Genomic DNA, 26,855 nt, shown 5'->3' on the forward strand with positions numbered 1-26,855 from the left:
TGAAAGCAAAAAGTTCTGTACAAATACCAGTGTTAATATGCAATAATGGTCCAATTCTGGATTTAAATAATCTAGATTAGATGCCAATGTAATATTTAACTGGAAATTTAAAAGTATAATACTGGTAATTAAGAAACGGACAAAATAGTGAGAATTACAGCTATGCTACAGAATGTAGCTCAATGGTAGGGTTATTGTCTTGCCTGCCCAAATAAAGCCCTGGTACAGTCAGTGCCAGCAGCACAAAAATAAATGCTTCCCACCCCCAATCCCAAGGATAGTTAAAAAAAGAATCCATATATTAACACAGGACAACTTAAATAACACAGGATAAAAATGTACAATGTTTCAAAAACTGAAGCTTTTCAGCACAGACATGATGTGCTGAAAACACATGTGCCAGTGACAGTGAATTATAACACAGGCATATCTGGGATAGTAACATAGTTTGCCAAGCCTGTGTGACCTGAGTTTGATCCTATGTAGAAGTAGAACAGAACTGACTCCACAGAGCTTCCTGACCTCCTCACATGTGCCATGGCACATATACTTGGGATACACAGACACATAGACTAAATAAGTAAAGCACAGACATAAAAAATACTATTTAAAATTACCTTCAGGCTATGTTTCATATAATATATGAGACATAAATGAATTTTATGATTAGATTTTGGTCTCATCCTCAAAATACCTCACTATATGTATACAAATATTCCCAAATTGAAACAAAACAAATAAAAACCATACTCAAACATAAAAATCAATAACAGTTGTAAAACCAAGCATTATGGATAAGAGCTACTCAACCTGTAAAAACAGGAGTAAGAAGAAGGTAACTCTGTAGTCGGACATTTGTTTTTAAACACTTTTTACCTGTAAGGTACACACACATGGACACACACACACCTTTCCTAATTATAAGAAAGTTATTATGATAATTATCATTATTTCCGATTGAAATTGAAGCCTTAGGATCTTAAAAGTTTGTAGCTACATGAGTAAAAAGCAGATAACATTTGAATTGAGTGTTTTCCAATACTTTTCCATTATTTTTTTCTTTTTTTAAAAGGTAGGATCTCCTTATATAGACCAGGCCTTGAACTCACAATCTTTCTGCTTCAGTCTATTGGGTGCTAGGATCACACACCTCTGGTACACAATCAGCCTAAATTCAGGTGTTTCTAAACCAGTTTTATATTCTTGGGTACATAAAAAGGCTGTAAGTCAAGGGACACAAGGATATGCCATACATACATACATACATACATACATACATACATACATATCAATAAAGGTACAAAGAGTATTTGTTTAAGTTCTCAGAGAAAATTAGAGCCTAGCCCAAGAACAGAATACAAATGTCTGTTGCTGTAATTCAAAATCATCTTCATGCCATGTGATAAGTTTATTTTGACCTTTGACCCAAATTTAATAAACATGGACTATTTTAACTAATTGATGCTTTTCCTTCTTTGTTAATATAAAATCTGTTAGGTGTAGGAAAAGTCAAAAGTAGCACATTTTAGGCATAGGGAGATGACAGCTCTGTAAGTACAGTGCTTGCCTGCTTGTGAGCCTAGCACCAGGTTAGGTATAGATGGGTAGAGCCTGAGGGGAGGGGTTGGGGGGAGAGCCAATTGGTTAGCCAAGCAAAGCCTAAATGGCAAGCTCAAAGGTTGAAAGATCCTGTTTCAAAATGTGGGGAGAAGTGACTGAAGAAAACATTTTCATATCAACCTCTGGACTTCACATACATCTACAAGGGCAGGACACAAATACACACACTACTATAATTTATTACTTCAGTTAATATTACATTTAATTTTATAAATGGCTTCAAATGCATTTGGGAAATGTGTAAGATATAAATCTTCAAAAGCTACAGAGGCTAAGTAAATAAGTCTTATGTTGCACTACTTAATCATCAGCTTCTTTCCTTATCTGCTATTCAAGAACAGACATTTTTTCCCCACATTATATTCATATATGGATGAGTGAATCTTCCACAAATTCTGGCTCAAAAACAAAGTTACCAATTAGCCCCTACTGCACTGTGAAAATTTACTTCCTTTAAAACATTTCTGCCTTTCTAAAATTCCAAATTACCACCATTAATTGAGCAAAATATAAAATGAAACAAAGCTATTATGGGTAATTTGCTTCACCTTTAGAGCCCCCTGCAGTCATCATGGTCAAACTAGGAATGTTTGTGTATACATGCCTAGATCATGTAGCTCTATCATAATATGTATAAAAAAGTACATACACAACATAGAAAGATATAATTATATCACTAAGTTTATTATATAGAAAACATTAACCTCTAAGAAAATTAGGTTGGGATTTGCAATTTTTCAAAAGCAGTTTATAAAATGAAGTTGTGTTTGCTGAGAAATAAGGCAGTAAGAATTTGCCTTGATATTTTTCTTTCCAATTATTTTGCATTAACTAATTTAGTGAGGACTGAGTACCTAGACAAAGTATAACCATCTCCATATACAAATAAACAAAATGCATCAGGAAAATAATAGCCCTGAACTTTCAAATGTAGAGAGTGGAGTTTTGGGGTGTAGCTCAGTTGACAGAATGACTGCCAAGCATACAGGAAGCCCTGAGTTCATTCCTAGCACTTCATGACTAGGGTGTAGTAGCAATGTCTAGTAAACCCAGCACTTGGGAGCACAGACAGGGCAGGGAGTTCAAGGAAGTTCCCTGCTACACAGGGCTATATGAGACTCTGTTTCAAAATAAATAAAACTAAAAGGTTTCACAGAAGAAAAGTGTTACTATGTTTTGGTTTGCTAGTCTATCCTCCCCCGGCATAAAAACAATTTGTTTTTCTAATGCTGCAAATGAAACAGCCTGTCTTTAAGATCTGCTCCCCAAAACAGAGACTAACTTAAAAGGTTGTTTCTTAAACGGAGATGGGCAGTATTAGAAGTAAAAATTAAAACTACTCTTTATTTCTTTCTAAATTAAACGTTGGTTTTATAAGAGTTTGCTCTCAGGTCTGAACAAAACATGTTTGGTCAAAATGAAATTTAATCTGTAATCTAAGAACTCCACAAGAGGGCAGACTTTCAACTACTGTAAGTGGGAAAGTTTAAAAAAAAAATCAGATTTAATAAACTACTGTAATGTAGTTTGGAAAGAACGACGCCCAAATTCCCAAATATTGTGTATAAATGTTTGTTTTCATTTAATTGGACTTTGTTATATAAAATTAAATAAAAAAAATTATAAAAAAAATAAACTACTGTAATGAAAGTTGGCCAAATTTTTCCAAACTGATGACTCAACATCATTAGAAAGCAAGAAATGATGAGTGTGTAATGTGCAAAGTGCTCATACAGTGAAGATTTTTGGATGCATACAAAATTAAAGAAAAATGGGTATATAGAAACTTATGTATTAATATTAAATTACAAATAGCCTTAGCCTTGATATCTCTGGTGACATTTGGCTGCCTTAGAATTGCCCCTCCATCCTCCTCTTCTCCTTTCTCTTCCTTTCTCTTCTTGTTTTGTGATACAGGTTAGCGTTTAGTTCAAGTATGCCCATCTCTGACCTACAAACCTTTTCAAAAAAATATGGCAACTTTGATTTTTTTCTCTGATACAGATCTGTAAGCAATTAATTAATTAATTAATACAACTCAATGTGATAACAAATGGTTTGAGATTCTGATATTTTAGTATAAATTCTAGTTAGAGGGATAAGATCAAAGGTCAGAGAGAGGGCTTAGTTAAGAATACTGGTTGCTCTTCCCAAAGAGCAACATTTCCCAACATTTACCTGGAGGCCTAAACCACCAGTAAGGTTTTGGGGAACCTAATGCCCTCTTCTGGCTCCCATGAGCACTAGGCACATACCAGGTACACAGACATACATGACGGCAAAACACACCCATATACATTTAAGATCATTAAGAAAATTATCTGGAAATTTTTTTTTTTTAAAGAATACACTCAGCTGGGTGGTGGTGGCATATACCTTTAATCCCAGCACTTGGCAAGAGGATCTTTGTGCATCTGAGGCCAGCCTGGTGTACAGCAAGAGTTCAAGGACACTGTCTAAAACAAACAAACAAACAAACAAACAAAAACAGACCATATAAAAACAAAAACAGAACAGATTACATATGTATAATAATCTGCAACTTAAATCTCATTTTTTTTGCTCTAATCTAAAGATACCATTCAAACAATCCTTTTGTATTAATTCTTTTTTATCACCAAATCATTCTAATTAGCATGAAATACCCTGCCTGGTTAATGTTCCCTATTCCCAATGAAACAAAACAAAAGCCTGATCTGACTGCTAGATTCCCCTCCAATTATTGCTTAGTAGTTCTGCTTACTTTCATGAAGTTCTTCAGCTACCTATCCCCACAAATGCCTCACCACAGTCAGTATCACAATGACAATGTTAAATTCAATGAACAAGCAAGCCTTGGGTCCCACATAATTTGTCCAAAAATCAATACAACTTGACTACTCTTTTTTCGGAGTAACAATATAAACTTCTCTGACCATATCCTTCTCTTGGATTCCCCTTTGCGTCTCCCCGCCTTCATTTCCTTACAGATCTCCTTCAGTCTCCAGTTTAAATACCAATACAAACAAAAACCAGCACCTCCACGCTTTCAAATTACGTGTTAACATAATTAGCTATTACACAGAAACAGAAAGGCAAAATAAACAAAACACTTTCATTTAAATTGTAATACTAAATTAACTTGACTCAATGAAGTATTTTAACTTCTCTTTGACAGTATCAGGTTATATCATGGATACTTAAGGATAACTTACAAGTTTCCTTCTTTCTGTTAATTTTCTGAGTTAGAAATTTCAGCACCTATAGGGAAACTGAAGGCCCACATGTAAAATGAAAGTAGACTTCTATTTCTGACCTGCACAAAAATCAACTACAAATATCAAAGACCTCAATGTGAAAGCTGATACTCTGAAACTAATAGAAGAAGACATAGGTAGCCTGAGAATTGGCTCTCATAGATTTGGAAGTGGAAGGGAAACACTCAATAATAAAACACTATAGAAAAATATAGGTGTAGAGAAGTACTTTATGACTAGGACTCCATCTGCCCAGGAATTAAGGCCTACAACAGACAAATGGGACCTCATAAAACTAAACCACTTCTGTGCAGCAAAGGAAACAATCGGGTAAGCAGGAAGTCCACAGAACCATAGAGAAGAAGAAAATTTTGCCAGCTATGCATATGATTGAAAATTAATATTCAGAGTGCATAAAGAACTGAAAAAAAAAAAAGAGCCAAGAAAATAAGCATGTGGGGGCATGGTGGCACACACCTTTAATTTTAGCATTTGGGAGGCAAAGTCAGGCAGATCTTTTGAGTTCAAGGCCAGTCTGGTCTACATAGTGAGTGCCTGGACAACCAAACCTACACAGTTGAGGCCCTGTCTCAAAAAAATCAAACGAAACAAACACACACACAAAAGAAGCAACACAATTAAAAAGTGGACTATGGATCTGAACAGAGTTCTTGGAAGAAATAAAAATAGCTAAGAAATATCTTTTAAAGTGTTGAACATTCTTACTAATTAGGGAAATGCAAATTAAAACTACTTTAAGATTTATGGGATGAGATCAAGAAAACAGCTAGAAACAAAAGCTGGCAAGGATGTGAGGAAAGGGGACAAATTATTCACTGTTGGTGGGATTGAAAATTGGAGAATCCCTGGAAGTTAAGGGTGGGAAATCTCTGAAAAGCTAAAAATATATCTACCATATGACCCAGTTATACCACTCCTGAGCAGATGCCTGAAAGACCTGACATTCTACTGCATAGATACTTGTTCAACTATATTCTCTCTTTCCTCCCTTCTGTCCTACCTGCCTCCCTACTCCCAGGTTGGGGGTACCTGGGAGTTGGCAGGCTGATCTTGAGCTCAGAGAACCACTTAACCCTGCTTTGAGTGCTGACATTAAAGATGTGTGCCACCAAGCCTGTCTGCATCATTTATTTGAGGATCCTAGGTCTGAATTCTTAGATGTGAGTATATAGCCCAGAATCAACATAGAAATGAGAAAGGGAAAAAGGGATTGCAGTTGGGAAGTAGGGCAGCTATAGAGATGGAATAGATGGACACAGGTACAAGGATGGGGAAAAGGGAAAGATTGGAAGAGGGGCAAGGGATGGAAACACAGACTGTAGTGGTAAGGAATAACACCAAGGAGGTTTGAAAAGGCCATAGGGATATCATATTATCTTCTATTTAGTTAAAATCATATACACAAATACTTATTATTATATACATACATAATACACACATATTTTTGAAAATTTTATTTTTTGAGATTATAATTACATTTCTTTCCTCTGTTTCCTTTATCCAAACCATCCCATGTCTTCCTTGATCTCTTTCAAATTTATGACCTCTTTAATTATTGTTAAACACACACATGTATACCTAAATACTATCTATTCAGTCTATATAATTTTACTTGTATATATGTTTCAGGACTGACCATTTGATACTGGATAACCAATTGATCTGCTCTTCCCTGGGAAAGACTATTTTTTCCACTTAGCATTTTTTGCTTTTAATTCTTTGTCTTAGGTTGAGGCACATGGGCTTTCTTCCTTTCACATTATAGTGTTTACTGGTCATCATGTTTAGGCAGCCATACGGACTCCATGGATATAGATTCTGACATTTCTAGGAGACAAAATCTCAAAGCAAATAAATCTGTTTCTATGGCTCTTATAGTCTCTCCATCCATTCTTTCACAATGGTCCATGAACTTTAGGTACAGGAGTTGTAGATGTATTGTATTGTAGATATATAACTCTGCATTCTGATTGACTGTGATTTTCTATAATGGCCTCTGTTGCAAAAAGTACCCTTGATGAGGGATGAGAACTACATTCATCCAGCTAGATCCTTGAGAAGGATAGTATGTATGTATGTATGTATGTATGTATGTATGTGAATATAAAATGAAGTTAGGCTATGTGGGGTGATGGTGCCCTCCCAAAAGCCATAGACTATCTAACAAAACTCCCAGCGCCAGGCATGGAAAACCTCCTTTTGATTTGTTGGTCAAGACTCCCCAGACAATACAGGTTACTACCATTGCCCTTGGTCGCCACCCATAAATTGAAGTTAAGAACACATATTTTGGACACAGCAAAGCTTCCAACTTGTAAAAAGAAAAGATCTAAAAAATGTTATGCTCCAAAAAAGGCAAAAAAGGAAATTCAAATGTGATTCAAGGAAGTCAGGACCCATCCCAAGCAGTCGATCAAACTTGGCAGCGTTGTCCATGTGGTCTGGCTTTAGAAAAATACAAGAGTCAGAGTTATGAAATCTTTCACAGTTAAAGAGAGCTGCTAAGGGTTTGCATGCAGCTGGGAAAGAGAAGCCTGGATTGCATTGGAGACCCCAAGATTTTAGGGGCACCAGAGCTGTGGGATATCTGTCAAGGAGAGCTACACAAAGGAAGCAGAACCAGACCTAGAGAGAGAAGCGTGTGTTGCAGGCTGTAAAGCTGGGAGGATAAAGCCATCTAAGCCCTTTGACATCAGACATGAAGCTACAGGATTTGGAGTTTGTGCTACTGGATTTCACCATGGTTTTGGTCCAGTATTTCCTCACTGTGCCCCACTCTTCCTTTTTGGAATGGTAATGTATATTCTGTGCCACTGTATTTTGGAAATATGTAATTATTTTTTGATTTTAAAGGGGTTATAGTTAAGAAATTACCTTGAGTCTCAGACTTTTAACTTAAAGCCAGGTATGGCGGCATACACTTGTAATCCTAGCACTCAGGAAACTGAGGCATAAAGATCATGAGTTAGAAGTCAGCCTACACTACTGAATGAGAAATAAATTAATCTGAGCCCAGAGGTGGCACATGCCTTTAATCCCAGAACCCTCGAGACAAAGACAGGCAGATTTCTATGAGTTTGATGCCCGCCTAGTCTACAGAGCAAGTTCTAGGACAGACTCCAAAGCTACACAGAGAAACCCTGTCTCAGAAAAACAAACAAAAAAATGAAATAAGTTATTTTGAAGTATAATAAACTTGTCTATCAGATTAGAAAGAACTTTCAGCTACTGAAAAGTTATCTTCTAAAAGTTGAAATCAACTGCCTTAGAATAAACTTTAAAGGACAGACCTAAATGTTAAATAAAAGGCAAGTGTACACCCTTTTATATTTATGAAATGAAACCTAAACAAGAACACTCATAGACACTTCAGCTGTGATATCCCAAAGCTAGAAATGTCAAACATTCAAACATCCTTTAATGCAGTTAAATTGTGGTGGATCCATAACAAGAAATGAATGATGTTATTCAGAATTGAAAGTAACAAATACAGTAACTTGGAAATCTCAAAGAGTTTATGCTCAGTAGGAAAAATGCCATTCTAACAGCTATATACTTTATGATTCCATTTATGTAACACAAGAAACACTGCAATAATGAGACAGGAAACAGATTAGTAGTTGCTAGGAGTTAATGATGAAGAGCACAGGTGTATTGCTACAGAAGAGCACTGTTGTGGATTATTTGTTTACACTGCTTAAACTGCCTTTTGATTGGTTTAATAGTCAATAGTTAGCAGGAGAGAATAGGTGGGACTTCCAGGGAAAGAGAGGGGAAAGGGGAAGAAGGGAGGAAGGGGAGGAGGAGGGGAGAGAGAGGAAGGAAGGAAGGAGGGAAGGAAGGAAGGAAGGAAGGAAGAAAGAAAGAAAGAAAGAAAGAAAGAAAGAAAGAAAGAAAGACAGACAGACAGACACAGAGACAGACTGGGAGGAGGAATCTAGGTGCTTGATTTTGCGGAGGAATCTAGGTGCTTGATTTTGCCTACAGACTTGGAGCAAGTCAAAGGTATTGTACTAAGAAGCCGCAACAGAGCCACATGGAAGAATGCAGAATAAGACATTATGAGTTAATTAAGTTGAGAGCTAGTTGGAGAAAAGTCTAAGCTAAGGCCAAGCTTTCATAACTAACAAGTTTCCAGGTCATTACTTATGGGCTGGTGTGCCAAAGATAATCCAACAAAAAAGCTTGCTACAGAGCACAAGGGTGTAGTTTCTCCCTTCCTTCCTTTCTCTTTTTGAGACAGTGTTTCTCTGTAGCTTTGAAGCCTGTCCTAGAAATCACTCTGTAGACCAGGCTGGCCACAAACTCATAGAGATCTGCCTGCCTCTGCCTCCCAAGTGCTGGGATTAAAGGTGTACCTTTATTTTTTATATATATTTATTATTATTTCTTATTTTACATATTGATCCAGTTCCCTCTCTCTCCCTCCCATGCCCACCACTGCCTTTAGTAGGCATAGTTCTTTTAATAAGCCCTATGTCAAGTAGTTATATGTACATGTACACACACACTATACAAAATACCCCAACCCAAAATAGTGCATACATATATACATGGCTGACTAAATCTAAGCAAGCTCTAAAATTGAAATTGTCACAGTTTCAAAATACATTAATATACTTAATCTATTGAGCCTGGTAGCTTGGCAATTGAGTATCTGTTGTTTAACCTCGGGATGTCATTGTTGACTGGAAGCTGAGGCTCACTGATGCTGCTTAGCATAGATTATTATAAGAGATCAAAATTCAGAAATTAAAATATGCTAAATGCATATTGCTTTTACACCACCATAAGTTAAATCTCATAAATTGTATTATCAAAAACTGGGGATTGTTTCTATAAGCTTTTTATACTGAAAAAGATAAAAAGTTTACATTAGCAAATTTAGAATTTTGTTGTATAACAGGCAGAACTTTTCCAGTTTAAAAATGTTTTAACTTATTTATGGGTGAGGAGATAATTTTTAATATGAATTCAAATATGTGAGAAACTACCACAAGCTTTAAGAATTGCCAACTATTTACATATTGCCTCATCATTTTAATATCCATAATCTCTTTTCTCTTTTTCTATGTGTATCCAGAAGCATATACATGCATACGTATCTACTGAACCCCTTGAAAGTGAATTGGAGACGTCAAACTCCATTTCTCCAAATAGTTTGTATGTATCAGTTTGGACCCACAGTTTTTAGCCTGGATAGATATTTCAGCCTCCTAGAAGCGGCAGAGGCACATATGAACAAGCCCAATATTGCAAATGTTTTATAAGCATTTGGTTATATCTTGTCCACTTACTTCAGGGGTAAAAGCAAGACCTGTGGCCAAATTGCAAGTCAAAGGACAGGGAAATTGTTCCTCTTTTTGTGGGAGTAGAAGAAATGTACCTGAACAGTCATATGCCAAAGGGCTTGTTGATTTCAGAGAGGAGCAAAAACCTGGAGCTATTCATGCAATTCATTTTATCCACTGAGCCAAAAGCTTTCAGGAATGAGAACCAGTACTTAAGTAAGTCTTCATGTGATTATGATATATGCTAAAGTCTGAAAAATCACTGGGTTCCACAGACTGCTGAGCTGTAGCATCAAAGTTTTTTACTCACCATGTCTCATGTATCACTGAAAAATATACATTACAATAATTTCTTCAAATGATACCAATGCTGTTGATGCATGGACTTTACTAATAACTATCCGGAGTGGATAAGGAAAAAATTCTGGAGAAATTTCATTTGTAATGGTATTTGAGGGCTTGACAGAAATGCAGGAAAAGTGGAAAGGCAAACAGATACAAAACTGCACAGCAGGCTTAAGAGTCAAATAGACAAAACTATATACATAGGTTAAATAGACCTGGTATTAGAACACAGTCTATGGCCTCGTTATGAAAGATGTAGAAAGTAACAAACTATAGGTAGGAAGAGTACATAATAAATATACTAACAAAGTAGTGATGCCTGTAAAGACAAGCCAAGGAAGAACTGTGTGTGTGTGTGTGTGTGTGTGTGTGTGTATCTATCTCAAACTTGGTGGCAGTTGGATGTGGTGAACAAATATCTCAGACAACTTTAAAGGGCTGGCTCGGGCAAATGAGATCACAATAACGCACACAAACATAATACCATACACATAAACATCATATCCCACTTGATTCTAGAATATATATGATAAAAATAAATGAGTGACAAATTCAGGGCAAAAGATGCATCTGAATAAAAAAAAATAAAAATGGTACACAAAAAAGCACATTTTATTTTTCTACAAAGACCAAATATTAATGCTCAAATAAAAATTAAGTTTACAACTTAGCAAGACAAAATTTTCCCATTCATAAAATTATATATAATATACATTATGTATAATATATACCAGCAATTGTTCAAAAATATACTTTTTTTTTTAAAGATGCTATAGGAGAGGTGTTTCCCTACTAAGTTCTCATAAAGAACTGAGAATTGAGTGAGGATGGAGAGATAGCTTAGTTAAGTGCACCAGTTGCTCTTAGAGAGGACAGGGTTCAGTTCTTAGCACCTACATGGTCGCTCAAAACCCAGTTCCAGATGTTCTCACCACCTCTTTTAGCCTCTGTGGGCACTGCATGTATGAAGTGCACAGACATACAAGCAGACAAAACACACACATAAACATCATATCCCACTTCATTCATATCCAATACACATAAAAATAAAATTAAACCAATTAAAAAGTCTGTAGTATTAAAAAAAAATAACTAGGACTAGATGAATCTCATACAGGGAAGGCCTTGATAGCATCCTTAAAACCCTCCAACCAATGATCTGCTTTGGAAGAATTGTCCTATTCTTTCTCTTAGAAAAACAAAGAAATTCCTATCTTAAAACATATGCGAAACTATAAGAAGACCAAATGATATAAAGCACATACATAACACATCTAATGACATGATTTATCTAAGATTAAAATGTTAAGTATTCAGAGGAATGGGCAGAACACCATACAATCAGTGCTCTAGACACATTTTCTTAAAATTGTGTTCCTGGAAAATTTAGATGGGTAACATTTAAAAACATTTGGTACTCTTTAGGGCAAAAGTATATATGGTTAATCAATCACATTAAATGGCATTGCTTAGTTTATTTCTATGTGCATGTATATGTACTTGTGAGTTTATGTGTATAATATATATGTGCTAAGGCTAAAAGCGTTATCAGATCCCCTGGAACTAGTTACAAATGAGCCATCTTGTAGGTGCTGAGAACTGAACCTGGGTCCTTAGCACTGTTTCTAGCCTCTGACATAATTTTATGAACTTTATCCTGACCAGCACACACCTATAAGCCTACCAGCTGAGAACTTGGAAGCAGAGGCAGGATAATCAAGAGTTCAAGACCATCTGTGGCTATACAATGAGTGTGAAGTCAGCCTTACCTACATAAGACCATAGCAAAACAAAAAAGCAAAATAGAAAGGGGGAAAAGGCTAATTCCCCAAACATTTTACCTCTATACAGATGCCTCAGACAAGACAGAATAAGACTGATATTGTAGGCAAAAAAGATGAGTGGATTGTGATCCCAAATCATAAGACCAGTGCTACTAACTATAGATAAATGTTGTATGTATTTCAAAAATGTCTCTATTGTTTAATACCCTTCAAATTGACCATTGTAGAAAGAAATAATATATATGAACAAATTGACCAGGCTGCCTAACTATAAACAACACAGAGCCTTATATACTGAGATATACATGAGGAGAAAGAATATCTACTGTGAACCATGTACCTTGATAGTTATATGATTTCTCCCATTTACTGTTTATAACAGCTCAACAAGTCCATCCTCATTTTAAATGTGTAAAACAAATAAATTTAAACTACTCAATGTAAAACTATCAACACCTAGAACTCAACACTAAAATCAGTTTATCACTCAGATTAAAAAGAAAAGCAACTGAAACTGCTTTTACAATAAAACATACAATCTCACGTTTATCAGACACACAAACTAAAACTACACTGAGACAGCAAGGTTTTTAAATCTTGCCCACCATATAAGTGACAAAACAGCTCTTGTTGAGACTGGTAAACAGGTACTCTCACTACTGGTCAGAAAGCAAAATGGAACTGAATGTAGCAATATTTAACAAAATTACACATGTAAGCTAGGCACAGCAGATAATGTCTGTATCATTGTTAACGGAGGACCAGACAGAGTGTGTGTGTTCAAGCACAACCAGGCACATCATATTTTCATTCTCTCTACCCCTCTCTCGCCTTGGGTTTTTGTTTTTTTAATTTTTTTTTTAAGATAGTCTTACTATATGTAGCCAAGGCTAACTTGAACTTGTGGCCCTCATGCTTCAGTCTCTAGAATGTTGGGATTACAGGTGTATGGTATCATACCCAACTCATGTAAACAGCATAAGAAGCTGAAAGAGGCACTCTGCAGTATTACAAAAAGTATTTCTCTCTTACACACACACCCCCCTACCTGAAAAGACCTCTAACAAATGTGGATATATTATGCAAAAAAGCAACATATTAAGGTAAACACAATGTGCTCTTTTTCTCTAATGAAGGTAAATTAAGAATGTAGGTAGGTTTGATCAAACAAACAATTGTTTGCTTAAAAAAAAGAAACTTGAAACTAAAAAGATAGATATCCATAAGTAACCTAGGAAAAAGAGGCTAATGAGACTCTTAATAAAACTGACTTCTACAACTATGTAATTAATAAAGAAAAAGCAAATCCTATAACCAACCACAAATAGTTAGAAATGATGTATTGTCATTACTAACACAAAGAAAAAAGTGTTACAAGGAACTTTGAAAGTAGTAATACTCTGACTGTAAATGTTCTGGGTTCAGTGATTTGAAATGTAGACTTCTTTTCTTCTATGGTAATTTGAAAGAAAATGGCCCTAAAAGGGAGTGGCACTATTAGAAGGTGTTGCTTTGTTGTATTAAGTATGGCCTTGAGGGAGGAAATGTGTCACTGTGAGGGTGGGCTTTGAGGTTTCATATATGCTCAAACCATGTCCAGTGTCTTAGACTGCTTCCTGCTTCCTGTGGGTCAAGATGTAAGAACTCTCAGCTCCTTCACCAGCACTGTATCTGCCTGCATGCTGCCTTGTTTCCTGCCATGATAATGGACTAAACCTCCAAACCTCAAGTGAGTCACCCTAATTAAATGTTTTCCTTTATAAGAGTTGCCACAGTCATGGTGTCTCTTCACTGCAGTAGAAACCTTAATTAAGACACCTCCTAAGCAACTCTATCGGGAATATATAAATGTGAATTTATTATAAGGAAGGGTAGATACCTAGCTGAGATCATTTTGGGTAAAAGCTAGAACCTACATCTAGAGGTACATATACAGACACACAAAGGAGGCAAGGTACACAGAGTAAGTTTGGAGTTACACAGCCTCAAGACAAGAAATGCCAGGAGCCACCAGAAGCTAGAAGAAGCACGGAGTTTCTTTCCCAGAGCCTTTGGAGGGAAAATAGACCTACTGCCAATTTGGTTTTGGGCCTCTGGCCCTTAAAACTGAGAAGACACATTTCTGCTGTTTTTAATCACCAGATTTGTAAGAATTGTTATGGCAGTCCTGGGAAGACATTCTGCTAGGATATATTCTAAGGACAAATAAGTGAAAAGAAAAACTAGAAGCTAGTTAGCTTTGTGTCCGACGTGTTATTGATATAACAATTCTAACATAACATTGTGTCTTAGAAGCCAGGTGAAGAGGAGTCTTTGAGAGTAAACACATAACTGAAACCTGATGGCTAGAATCGACAAAATAGAATTAGTTCTAAGTGGCTACAAAAATACTTATTTTGAAAATGACAGGCTATAAGACAGAAAACTGTTAAGACTATGTTTAAGAAAGACTAAGTAAATTCAGACAACTGTAATGCACAGCTGAGAACATGTACAGCAGTAGGAGGAAGGAGGGTCAAGACAAAAGTTTTTGGGTTTTTTTTTTTTTTTGAAGATTCATTTACTTATTTATTATGTATACAGTGCTCTGTCTGCTTGTATACCTGTAGGCCAGAAGAGAGCACCATATCTCATTATAGATGGTTGTAAGCCATCATGTGGTTGCTGGGAATTGAACTCAGGACCTCTGAAGACCAGCTAGTGTTCTTAACCACTGAGCCATCTCTTCAGCCCATTTTTTGTTGTTAAATAATCAGGGTACTCATGAATGTTAGGCAAGTGCTCTAGCATTATCTCTAGCCTAACACTAAATCTTTATCTCAAAATCAAAATCCCAGAAGAGGAGAAAAAAAAACAAAAACAAAAACAAAATTACACCATTACTATATTATCCAAATCAGCAGACAATGATGGATAAATAAGTTTAAAAAAATACTTTTTATACATAATAAATTAAATATTACAATATCTGTAAAGACTCCAAGTTCACAAATTATACTAGTAATTTCAGTAACTCACATATCTTGCTTAAAAAATTAAAGCACTAGAGACACCAGGCTGGCCTTGAACTCACAGAGATCCACCAGCCTCTGCCTCCCAAGATTCTGGGATTAAAGGTGTGTGCCACCGCTGTCTGACAAGACTTACTTTAATTTCATTGTGAAAGATGAAATAATCCAATGAGCTTATAATACAGGTATACCTCCTAACTGTGCCCTGCCATACACTAGTCTGATAAAAGAGAAGACTTAACTGTAATCACCACCAAAAGATCTTAGATCCTTAAGAGTTTGCTATTTAATATTAGCTTAAAACTTTCTAAAATTTACCATAAAAAAACTCCTCAGTATCAAAATAGAAGAATTCTTAATAAACACACACATAACTTCTCCTCAGATAAACCCACTTTGTATTATTACTACTATTTTAATTGTTGCTGGTCTTTTGAGACAGTCTCACTCTAGCCCAGGCTGGCAGCAAACTCACTATAAAGCATAGCCTGGCTTCCACCTTGCAGCAGTCCTCTGGCTTCTGCCTCCCAAATACTGAAATCAAAGGCAACAACCATCACACCTGGTTTGTACCTGCTTTAAAATAATTCAAGGGATGGTGTACAATTCTGTCAGAATAACTCAGAGAAAGTAAGTGTAATATTGAAATTCATGGTTCATCTGCCCCAGCCAGCTAATAGCCTAAGTTCATGGTGTTTTAATCTAAGATTACATTTTATACTAATACAAAAAAAAAAAAACTTTCTCAAATATGACAGTGTTTTGCACCTTTGTAAATGCCAGAAGAATGCCTAGTGTTGGAATAGTTTGGACTGAACAATAATGAACTATCTGGACATTACTATATTATCCAAATCAGCAGACCATGATGAATAAATAAGTTTTTAAAAATACTTTTCACACATAATAAATTAAATATTACAATATCTACCAATCTGTTTGACCAAAGTTAATCAGAGTTTTATAGTCCAACTTGCCTAATAGTGATTTAAAAATAAAATTTGCATATACATATTCGAGTGTAGCGTTATACATCTGTAATCCCAACACTTGGGGAGGGCTAAGGTAAGAGGATGATGGGGTCAAGGTCAACCTGGTCTATACAGGACTATAAGAAAAGCAACACATTTATGAACTACGTAAGGAAAACTTCATTGTTATTCTGGTACAATGATTAAAGTGGGGATTTATAAGTAAGTAAGTGAAGGTTCTGATACTACACTTAAGTGGAATAAGCTTCACTAGATGCCAACATGGATAGCTCACTATTAAGACAAAACATCATGGATTCAGAGATACAAAAAAAAAAAAAAAAAAAAAAAAAAAAAGCTAGAATTACTATGGTATAAATGAGATCTTTGTGATTGTTTAGAGAAAATACCTTTGAAAAAGAAAAACAGCTTTCATTCTAGATAATCTACTTAAACTTTCATTAAAGGAACCATTTCCCCCAATAAATTCAAGTATAAAATAGCTTTGATAAATTAGGATAGGAACCTCTAAATAAACTCAAAGCAGTTTTTAAAAACAAATCTACATAGGAACTTTTGGTACCCTAAAATAATATTTAACATAAAAGATGGCAGTGAAGAAGAAAAAAAATGGAAGGAGCTAATAAAACCATAAAGTATCAAAAAATCATACTAATAGGAACACTAAACATAATATTCATAGAGCAGAAACACTGCCACATATTAGATGAAAGACATGCATATACTCTACAAAAGACACATTTTATATTCAAAGACATAAATAAGTTAAAGTAAAAGAATAAAAGTTATTCCATACATATAGTAACAATATGAAAGCTGGAGTGGCTATATTAACAGCATACCAAATGGTTTTTAACATAAAGACAAAAGGTATTTTGTTATAATAAAAGAGTCAACGCATTAGGAAACTGTAACATTCCTAATTAGATTAAAAAATAAAACGCCTAAAACGTTAGATAAATCTAAACGATGAAAAAGAATGAAATACAATCAGCACAGTTATAAATGACTACAAAAACACTATCAACCCACTTGATGTAACTTAAATTTATGAACATTTCAGAATATACATTCCATCTAATGCTACAGGAACATACAATAAAACTGTCCACATGATAAGCCACAAACTAAATCTCAATACATTTAAACAGAGACATTTTAAAAAGTGTGACAACAACAACAAAAAGAACTCAAAATCCACCAAAAAGAAAAAGAAAAACAGAAAGAAAAAAAGAAATCTAGGAAAACCCATCAGTCAAAGAAGAAATTCCAACAGATATTAAGTATTTTGAACTGAACTGAGTAAAAACAATACAAACTTCATGAGATGTTGAGCAATGTTCATATGGAAATTTATAGCTTTAGAAGCCTAAAGAGATTATTTGTCTCTTATAATGAAATGTTCAATACCAGACTTTCAGATTTTTAGATTTTGGTAAATTTGCACATCCCAAATTGAAAAATCAAAAATGCAACATAATTAAGTTTCAGATTTTGTAACATTTCAGATTAAGGACAGTTAATCTGGCTTTTGTTTATTGTTTTTTCTTTTTTGTGTTGGAGATCCAGCTCATGACCTAGCACATGTTAGGCAATCACTCTACCACCGAACTATATTCTCAGCCATGAATCTTTATTAGAGTCACAAATCATTATATCAAGCTTCCAAACTTTAAGAAACTAGTAAAAGAGAAAATTAAGTCTAAAGCAGAGAAGAAAAGAGATAAATTAAAGTAAGTGGAAAACTGAACAGAAACAATAGTGAATTTAAAAATTGGTGATTTAAAAGCAATCCCTAAAACCTGACAATTCCTTTGACAGAATGGCCAAGAAAATTAAAAGGTGGAGTGAAATTACCAAAAGCAGGAAGGAAGAAGACTACTGACCTTTTGAAATTAAAAGAGAATACCATGAACAACGTTAACAAATTACATAACTTATAAAGACTTCTTAGAATGACAAATGACAAAATCTGACTTGACAAGAAAAAAAATCTAACTAGATCTGTATATAACAAATAAGAAAATGGAAATGCTCATTCACACCACGGAAGCCCAGGAATAATTAATTGGTTTCACTAACAAAGGTAATAACATAAATACACAACAGTAATTTTTAAATATCTTTCTGAAAATATAAAGCAATAGTAACTTTCATGAAGCCAGTATTGGCACAGCAAAGCAAGGCAAAAAACCTAACAAAACTACAAGCTAACAGGCCTCATGAAATCAGACATAACTTTAGACATAGATATCAGCAAACCAAATTCAGCAACATATATAAATAATGCCACCGGATTACTAAGTCAGGGTTTATCCCGAGGATACAAAGTCAATAGTTTAATTAATGTTAAACATAATATTCATAAAGAAATAAAGTAATATGAACATTCCAAAAGACACAGGAAAACTTGACAAGATATAATACCGATTAATTTTTAAAATACTGTAACTGGGAATATAAAGGACCTTCTGCAATTTAATTAAAAGTATATTAGAAAAGTTTACATCTATCTTTCAAACATTAGAATAAACAAGATTTTTAAAAACCACTTTATTGGATATTTTTACTATAGATTCTAGCTAGCATAGTAACTGAAAAAATCTTAATTAAAAATTTGAAACAAAATGTAAAGATTTTAAATATAATGCACTTAAAAAACAATACATGAGATATTTGTTCAATTTGTATATGAAGAAACAAAACACAGATAAATCAATACAATTAAATAGGATGCAGAGAAAAAACAAAGCCAAATCATAATACATGCTACACTGTGAATGAAATTCATTCACACCTGTGAAAGCCATATGAAAAGACAAATATATACAGCATGATTATGACTAGTGAAAATTCTAGAAAGATTTCTAGAAACACAGAGTCTGGACCTAAGCACTTCAGTTGAGAACAACTCTGAATTTTGAGGAAAAATTCATGGAATGATGTAAAATTCTAAGACTGGAAACCATGTAATTATGGATTTACAATACATGAACTTTCTATTACGTAAATTACACATCTATAAAATTGCAGAAGAGAAACCCCTTTTATCTAGATAATACCCCTCTTAGTTTTAAGTATCTTTCCTTGATGGGTGAGATACTTCGGTATAAACACTTGCACTTGACACCAAGCCCCACTAGAGTTTCGTCCTTGGGACCCACAAATTAGAAGGAAAGAGCGGACTCCCTCAAGCTGTCCCCACACATGCATGCACAGATAATACATACATATATCTCTCTTTTTTTTCTTAAAATGGTTTTTCTTACAAAGAAAATTGTGGAATATAAATTTATTTTTATTTTATTTAATCATAGTCTAACTAAAAACAAATGCTGAGATTTGGACCACTCAGTTCTAATTTGTACCTGACTAAAATTTCTGAAGAATATGAAAGTAATGCTAATTTAGCAACCTCAGTCACCTGTGATAAATAAATCTTCAATATATTATTCCACTCACCTTAGTATTACAACATATAAAATTACAGGAATTTTTTTAATCAAAGGGAAAATACACAAAATTTATTACAAGTTTAAGGCACAAAAACATTAAACTCATAACTAACTCCCCACTTTTGAACAGTATACACTAGTAGTATACCATGAGTGAAAGGTCCTCTTACAAACCATCCAGTCCAGCCCTTTGCTTTACAGGTTCGAATCACACTTTCAAGGGTAAATGCTAAGTTTCCCTATCTCCTGGTTTTTCTTCTCTTCCTGAAAAATGAATACAATTCTAAGAAAAACCAAATGCATACAGGTTTACAGAAAAGAGTCCCAGGGAAAACACTCAAACAATGGATGAACAGATGATTACATTTTTTATGCCTAAAATACAACAAAACAAAAATCTGCTTTAATCTCAGAATGTTGTTTCCTTTCATGTTCTGTAAATGGAGAAGAAAGTTTAGAAGTAGGAACCACTTAATAATAACTGAAGATACCAAGAATCAAAATATTAACTTGCTGTGGACACAAAATTTCTAAATAACTGTGCTAGAATTCACACACACACACACACACACACACACACACACACACACACACACACACACACACACACAGAGAGAGAGAGAGAGAGAGAGACATACACACACCCTCCCTTCCTCCCTCAAGGCCAATAATGTTTTTGTACACTTCTTTAAAGTAGTCTCCAAAACAATTTATGTCTATATTGTCTTTCTTTATGTAAAATGTATAGAAAATTTTCTAGAAAGACAAGTAGCTAAGTAGAAGATATGTTATATTACTGCAAATTGCAAAAGAAGGTATTTTCAAAGACAAGATTAAGCAGTGGTGATGATGTCTGAGATCGTTCAGGATTAAGAGATGATCAGGGTTCAATTCCTAGAGCCTAAATGGTGACTCAGACTCATCTGTAACTTAGGCCCAGGGAATCCGGTGCCCTCTTGTAGCCTCCACAAGCACCAGGCACCATGTGGTGCACATATATGCAGGCAAAAGAGTAATAAATTTAAAAAAAATAGCTGAGAGTTCTAATTTCTTGTCCATGACGAGCTAACTTATCTTTCCACAGCCCCACGATTGCATCTTCTCCAGTACATATATCAGTTTGGAAACCACTACTGTAACTATTATTATTATTTCAGAATTGAATTTTCTCTCACTTAAAAGCTTTAACTCTTATTTCTAATTCCATTTACATACGTACACATATAAATATATGTGTGCATACATAAATACATATGGGTTCTGTATTTCTTACTATCTTGTACTTTCTAAGCTGTTTAAATCAGAAATAATCTTTAAAATGTTTAATCAGTTTCAGATATAGTGGTTTTCTAACAAAAGTTTGTATTGGGAAAAACAAACTTAGGCTGAAGAAAGAAAATAAAATGTTCTCTCTCTCTCTCTCTCTCTCTTTTTTTTTTTTTTTTGAGACAAGGTCTCACTTATGTTTCCCTGGAGACCAGACTGGCTTCAAACTCCCAGAGATCTCACATTACCTTCTGAATGACAGCTTGAAGGTATGGGCCACTGATCTCAGGAAGAATATGCTTTTTTAATATGAGAGCAAGTAGATTATGATACTTTGCAGAAAGGGATACCTTTTCTTCATGAGTAAAATAAAAACACACGATACAGTTATTGACTGGTATAAAATCGGGGAAGTAGTAATCAGTTTGCATTCTATGATCATTAGAAGTCAACAAATTTATAGTAAGCTTCATTCTAAGTTTATCTAGCTTGGATTAATCTGGGTTTGGATTTATCTATTAACTAATATGAAGTACACTGCAATGTAAAGTAAAATCCTGCTTCCTGAGTTTAGCTTTGGCTCTCCAAGTCCTTCCAGATGTTAAAATCTTGTGTGTGTTCTCTTACAACACACAGACATGTAGTATTCATTCTATACTGGTGTTTCTACAGGCTTGGGATCTACACACTCCTTAAGCTAATATTTTACAATTGTTTAAGATTCTGCTCTCCTCCCGCCAATTTTTACCCAATTGGAATGGTACTGTTCCTTTAGAGAATACATGTGTTCAATCATCTTTTTCACAATTTAGGAAAATAAGCCTATATTTTAAAAATGTATTTTTGCTAATCAATATTTGAGTGTGTGTGTGTGTGTGTGTGTGTGTGTGTGTGTGTGTGTGTGTGTAAATATAAGTAAGAAAGAGAATCATCCCAAGGGGGATGCTAGCTTTATGCAACAAGTGCTTTTCATCAGCTAAGACATTGTCTTGCTGGCCCCATGAAACTTAGTTTTAAAAAAAAAAAATGTGAGAAGCTAGAGAGGGCTCGACAGTTAAGAGCCCTTGCTGCTCTTGCAGGGGACCCAGTTCAGTTGTCAGACAGTAACCTCTGTTATAGGGATTCCCACCTTCTCTTCTGACTGGCACGAAAGTGGTACATATACATACATTCAGGCATACATATAAAATTTTAAAAACCTTCTAAAAATGTGATAAACTGAATGAAGTTAAACAGAAGGAAGTCTATTTTTACTTTTGAAGAAATTTCAAAAGTTCACCTTTCTGATAAATTTTAAAATGTGGAATAGAAAAAAAAAAACTAGGGGTTGGTTAACACTAGCACATAAAGGAAGACAAACTGCAAATGACTTAGTGACTGCAATAACATTTGAAGCAACAATAATCTCACCCAGAAAACTCCATGTAGTTGCAGACACAGAAAACTATAATGCCAATCACACCTCATGAAAGGGAGGAAAGGAAAGTAAGCAGTCACTGAGAAAGATTTTCAAGCCAAAACCATTTTCCGACTGCCTCTCCCTAGAAGGCTTAAGCACTTGCCAGAACAATATAATTTCTGCCTGTGCAACAGGAAACAGCATTGCTAACAAAATAGTGTTAGCCATTTCAGATAATTTTTACTTGGACTATTGCCATATATGTAGTTACCTACTACACATCTCCATACAGATTTTCATAGGCAACTTTAATCCCAACAGTAGTCTCTAAATCAATCAGTTCTCTTGCTCTTGTAGCATTAAAACCACTGTTAAGTCTTCAGAAATCCCAGTATGTAGGCAATTTCATGCTTCCTCTGTTTATAAGATATGTAATTATAAAAGTCTGGGCTTCACATTAGATTATATACAACTTAATGATAAACGTATTATCACTTATTTTAATATATTCAGTGCCTACTACAGTAATGCCAGTTACTTTTAAATGGTAAAGAAATGCCACACTTAACTGCTAACCATCAAAGTTCTTTCCACACATTCTACAAAACAAAGTGGCTTTTGAGAAAGCCATTTTCTAATTTCCCACCAAAAGAGAGTACTAGGCAGACAGCTCACTCTGCAAAGTACCTGCTGTGCAAGCATGCAGACCTAAGTTCAGATCCCTAGCACCCACATAAGACATAGAAAAAAGCATGTGTGGTGGTGACACAATCCTGTAATCCTAACCAGAATGAGGCAGAAACAAGAGGACCCCCTGGAACTCACTGGCCAGCTCACCTTGCTGAACTGATGAGCTCCAGAGACCCTGTCTTATAAAATAAGATAGAGAGAGATAGAAGAAGATACCCAATACTAACCTCTGGTCTCTACATACATATGCACATGAACATTTACACATATATGGAACACACAAACACACTTAGCAGGATTATCTTATCAAGAACTATTTTTCTTGAGTTATCTACATTTAAAGTTTATAATGTTTGAGGTGTATATTCACATATTCATATATACATACACTAACAGTAAGAAAAGGTTGCAAATTCAAGTACCCACTGTAATGATGAAGTCTCACAAAACGGGCAAAAATAAAAACAGTTATAAAACAAGAAGCCCCTATTTTCAAATCTACATAGAATTTGACTTTTTCTTAGCCACTACCTTCCCTCCCTTGGTCTTTTCATGGAAGTACTGCATTCTGATTGTATCTAATGCAGCTCCTCAGCTGGTCTTTTCTATCATTGATATTCCTAGGTACTTTTACACAGCAGCCAACAATTTTATTAAAATATATTGTTGATTTTCTCTGTTCAAAAACCTCGCAAGTACTTCCATTTTCATTAAGAAAAAAGGGCATACTCTTTAGTATCTACAAGCTTGAATATAAATTTTGACACATTTTTAAGCAAAAACTATACCTTGGTATTTTTTCCCTCCATAAAAAGCAAATCCTTATCTTGTTCATAAAAATATTTGTAATATACAAAAGTTATATAACTTGATGAGTGAGAAGTGAGTTCTTGTCTTCCCTTGAATCTCACCTCTACAAATTCTTTTGGTTTATTTTAAAGTGATTTTTTAATTTTTTTTTTAAAGTTGCACTGTGAAAGTGTAGGTGCCCAGGAAGGTCAGAAGGGAGCACTGTCATCAGAGCTTGAGTTAAAGGTGGTCAGTTTTAATCTACCCAACATGGGTACTAGGATCTCAACTCAGGTCTTCTGGAAGAGTGCTACATGCTCTTAACCACTGAGGCATCTTCCCAGGACCCCATATTTACAAAACAGTAAGCTCAGAATATGAAATGGAAGTATACAGTGTTACACTATTAACTAAGAAGCAGGTATTACAGGGAGACTTTACATATTTAAAAGAAAAAGTATTCATAGTTTTAATGATAACAAAATCAACTTATTTCAAATCAAGCCAATAAATGCTTTGGTTGAGCTCCAGTTATAGCTGTTCTGATTCTAACAATTAAGTTTTAAACTTTTAAATTTGTCAGTGGCAGAGAAAAACATGAAACCATTTGCACTCTATAACCAATTTAGTTTTCACTTGGATATATACAATCTAAAATTGGTATGATTCATGGTGGCAGATTAAATACAGCTACACATTTTTTGCTAGTTCTCATTGAAGTAGTCTAATTTCCCTCTTTGAATCTGGGTTAACCTGTGTGATTTACAAGACACACACACACACACACACACACACACACACACACACACACACACACACACACACTCTGAAGACATTCTCTGGGATTCTAAAGGTTGGGACATCAGAAATGTTAGATGATGTCCCAATTGCCATGTACACAGATGTGATTCTGTACACAGATGTTGCACCTGATATACCCAGACTTCTGGTTATCTCCATCAAGGTCAAATTAATCTGTCTGAAATTAGCTCGGACCTACTCACTCAGCCAGCCAATACCTTCAAATGGATAGGACCAAAGCTAAGCACCAACTAGATTCCTAATCAACAGAATTGTTACACATACAAAAATGGTTACTATTTTAAGCCAAAGTTCTGGGGTTTGTTTGTTACATAGCAACAGCCATCGACAGCACATAGTTTTCAAAGATACATTTAACAAATGTTAAATGCTAAGAGTTTTAGGAAGTGAGTTTAAAAAGTAAGTCAGGAAATAGAGCTGTTACTGTTTTTCATATTTGTTGTGGGGCTGGGGCATGGGGAAGGAACTGAGTCACTAACAAATTGGTAAGGGTAGGAAAAAAAAAACCAGGATATTAAAATATATCTGTGATACAGAAATGTGGGACATGAAATACTGCGTTCTTGATGATCTATTTGGACAGAAGAAAAAAAAAATGTAACTGGAATAAGAAAAAAAAAAACAAACAAGGATACAACAGATGGGTATACTTTCTCTTAATTCAGTCTGAAGAAGTAATTATTCAAACAATGTAAAAAAGCAAGAACACAGGCTTTAAGATTATAATCCAGTCACTGATAGCCAAACAATGCAAAACTATTAGTTTATTTGATGGTGTCTTCCAATATAAAGTGAGGACATAGTATTGAGCACACATATTTTTTAAAGATTAGGCAATGTACATAAAATCAATATAAGAGAAAGACTGTGAATAAATATTAACAGTTGTGAGATATATGTGATATGGAAGGAAAAACTGTTTTAAATTATTATTAATATCATTACAATTAATAAGCAGCATCTGTTGAGTGTTTCTATACAACAGATATCCTGTTAATTATATTATATAAATGCTAATCTTCACTACATTCTTGCTGGCCAGAGATTAACCTCCACACATTAATGAATTGCCTCAATAAGTAGGCAAACTAATTGCTTAACAACTCTGTAAAATGTGGGGGATATGAGCATACAAAAAATTCATGTACTAGAAAGACAGAGTTTTCTATTACTGTTGATAGGAATAGCCACTAACACCTCTGTTGTATATATTATCTCTTTTACACTCATAATTTTCATGGCATTCATGCAAAAACATATATCCATTTATGAAAAAAACTTAACTGAAACCTACTAAGTGCTAGACATTGTGAACTTTATTATACCCAAGACAATATGGTTTCCCTGACCTAATCAAAGTGCAGACTGCTGCAGGATGGAAGCCTTTTCAAAGAAGTAATTTTCTCAAAGTCACACAGCTAAGAGGAGACAAACAAACCCAAATGTTACTCTAGACCCATGTTCTTGTTCTTCGCACCTCATAAACAGTATTTAAAAATTCCATAATTCCTGAGCACTAAAAAAACTAAATGAAAAATAATTGTTACCCCAAATTATTAGCAACACTTAAACAGTTCTCTACTTCCTGATCTAGTTTAATTCATCACTTGAGCAGTCATAATGAGTCTTGAGAGTGATGTGACCATACATAAGCAATCATTAACAACAAAGAAGATCTAAAGATGGAAAAAAAGGTAAATGTTTGTGTAAAGCAAAACATGAGTGGGCAAATTATAAACGATGCCACCTACAGGACAATTAATATAATACAGACAACTGATTTGGAACTTGTAAACAATTCTTAAACACCTTTATTGGGAATTAATTCAGAATGAAAATTAATCAACAATAAAATAATCAAACTGGGTCTTGTCCTACCCACTGTAAGGCTAAAACTTTCCAGGACTTGGTTTGCAATGCCTGTACAAAAATATATATGGACTGCCTACAAAAGTGAACCTAGTCTGGTGGTATTAAGTGGTTTTTACCATTTAGTGATACATAATACCTTTAAGAAACTTATTCAAGCCTACCAGTTGATGATTAAGAGTACAGACCCTATACAAAATAATCAAATAGATGAAAACTGACTTCTGAGGTCACTGAAATAGTTCAGCAGGTAAAGATTCTTGTG

The 26,855-nt window shown here is 34.7% G+C and overlaps 1 protein-coding gene across 4 annotated transcripts in view; it reads right to left on the bottom strand.

The window, feature by feature from the left end:
* The window catches only part of Nipbl (NIPBL cohesin loading factor), a 161,503-nt gene that overhangs the window by 98,588 nt on the left and 36,060 nt on the right, over positions 1 to 26,855 (bottom strand). The window lies entirely within an intron of this gene.

This window comes from Phodopus roborovskii, unplaced genomic scaffold (assembly GCF_943737965.1).
Source record: "Phodopus roborovskii unplaced genomic scaffold, PHOROB, whole genome shotgun sequence".
Lineage (NCBI taxonomy): Eukaryota > Metazoa > Chordata > Mammalia > Rodentia > Cricetidae > Phodopus > Phodopus roborovskii.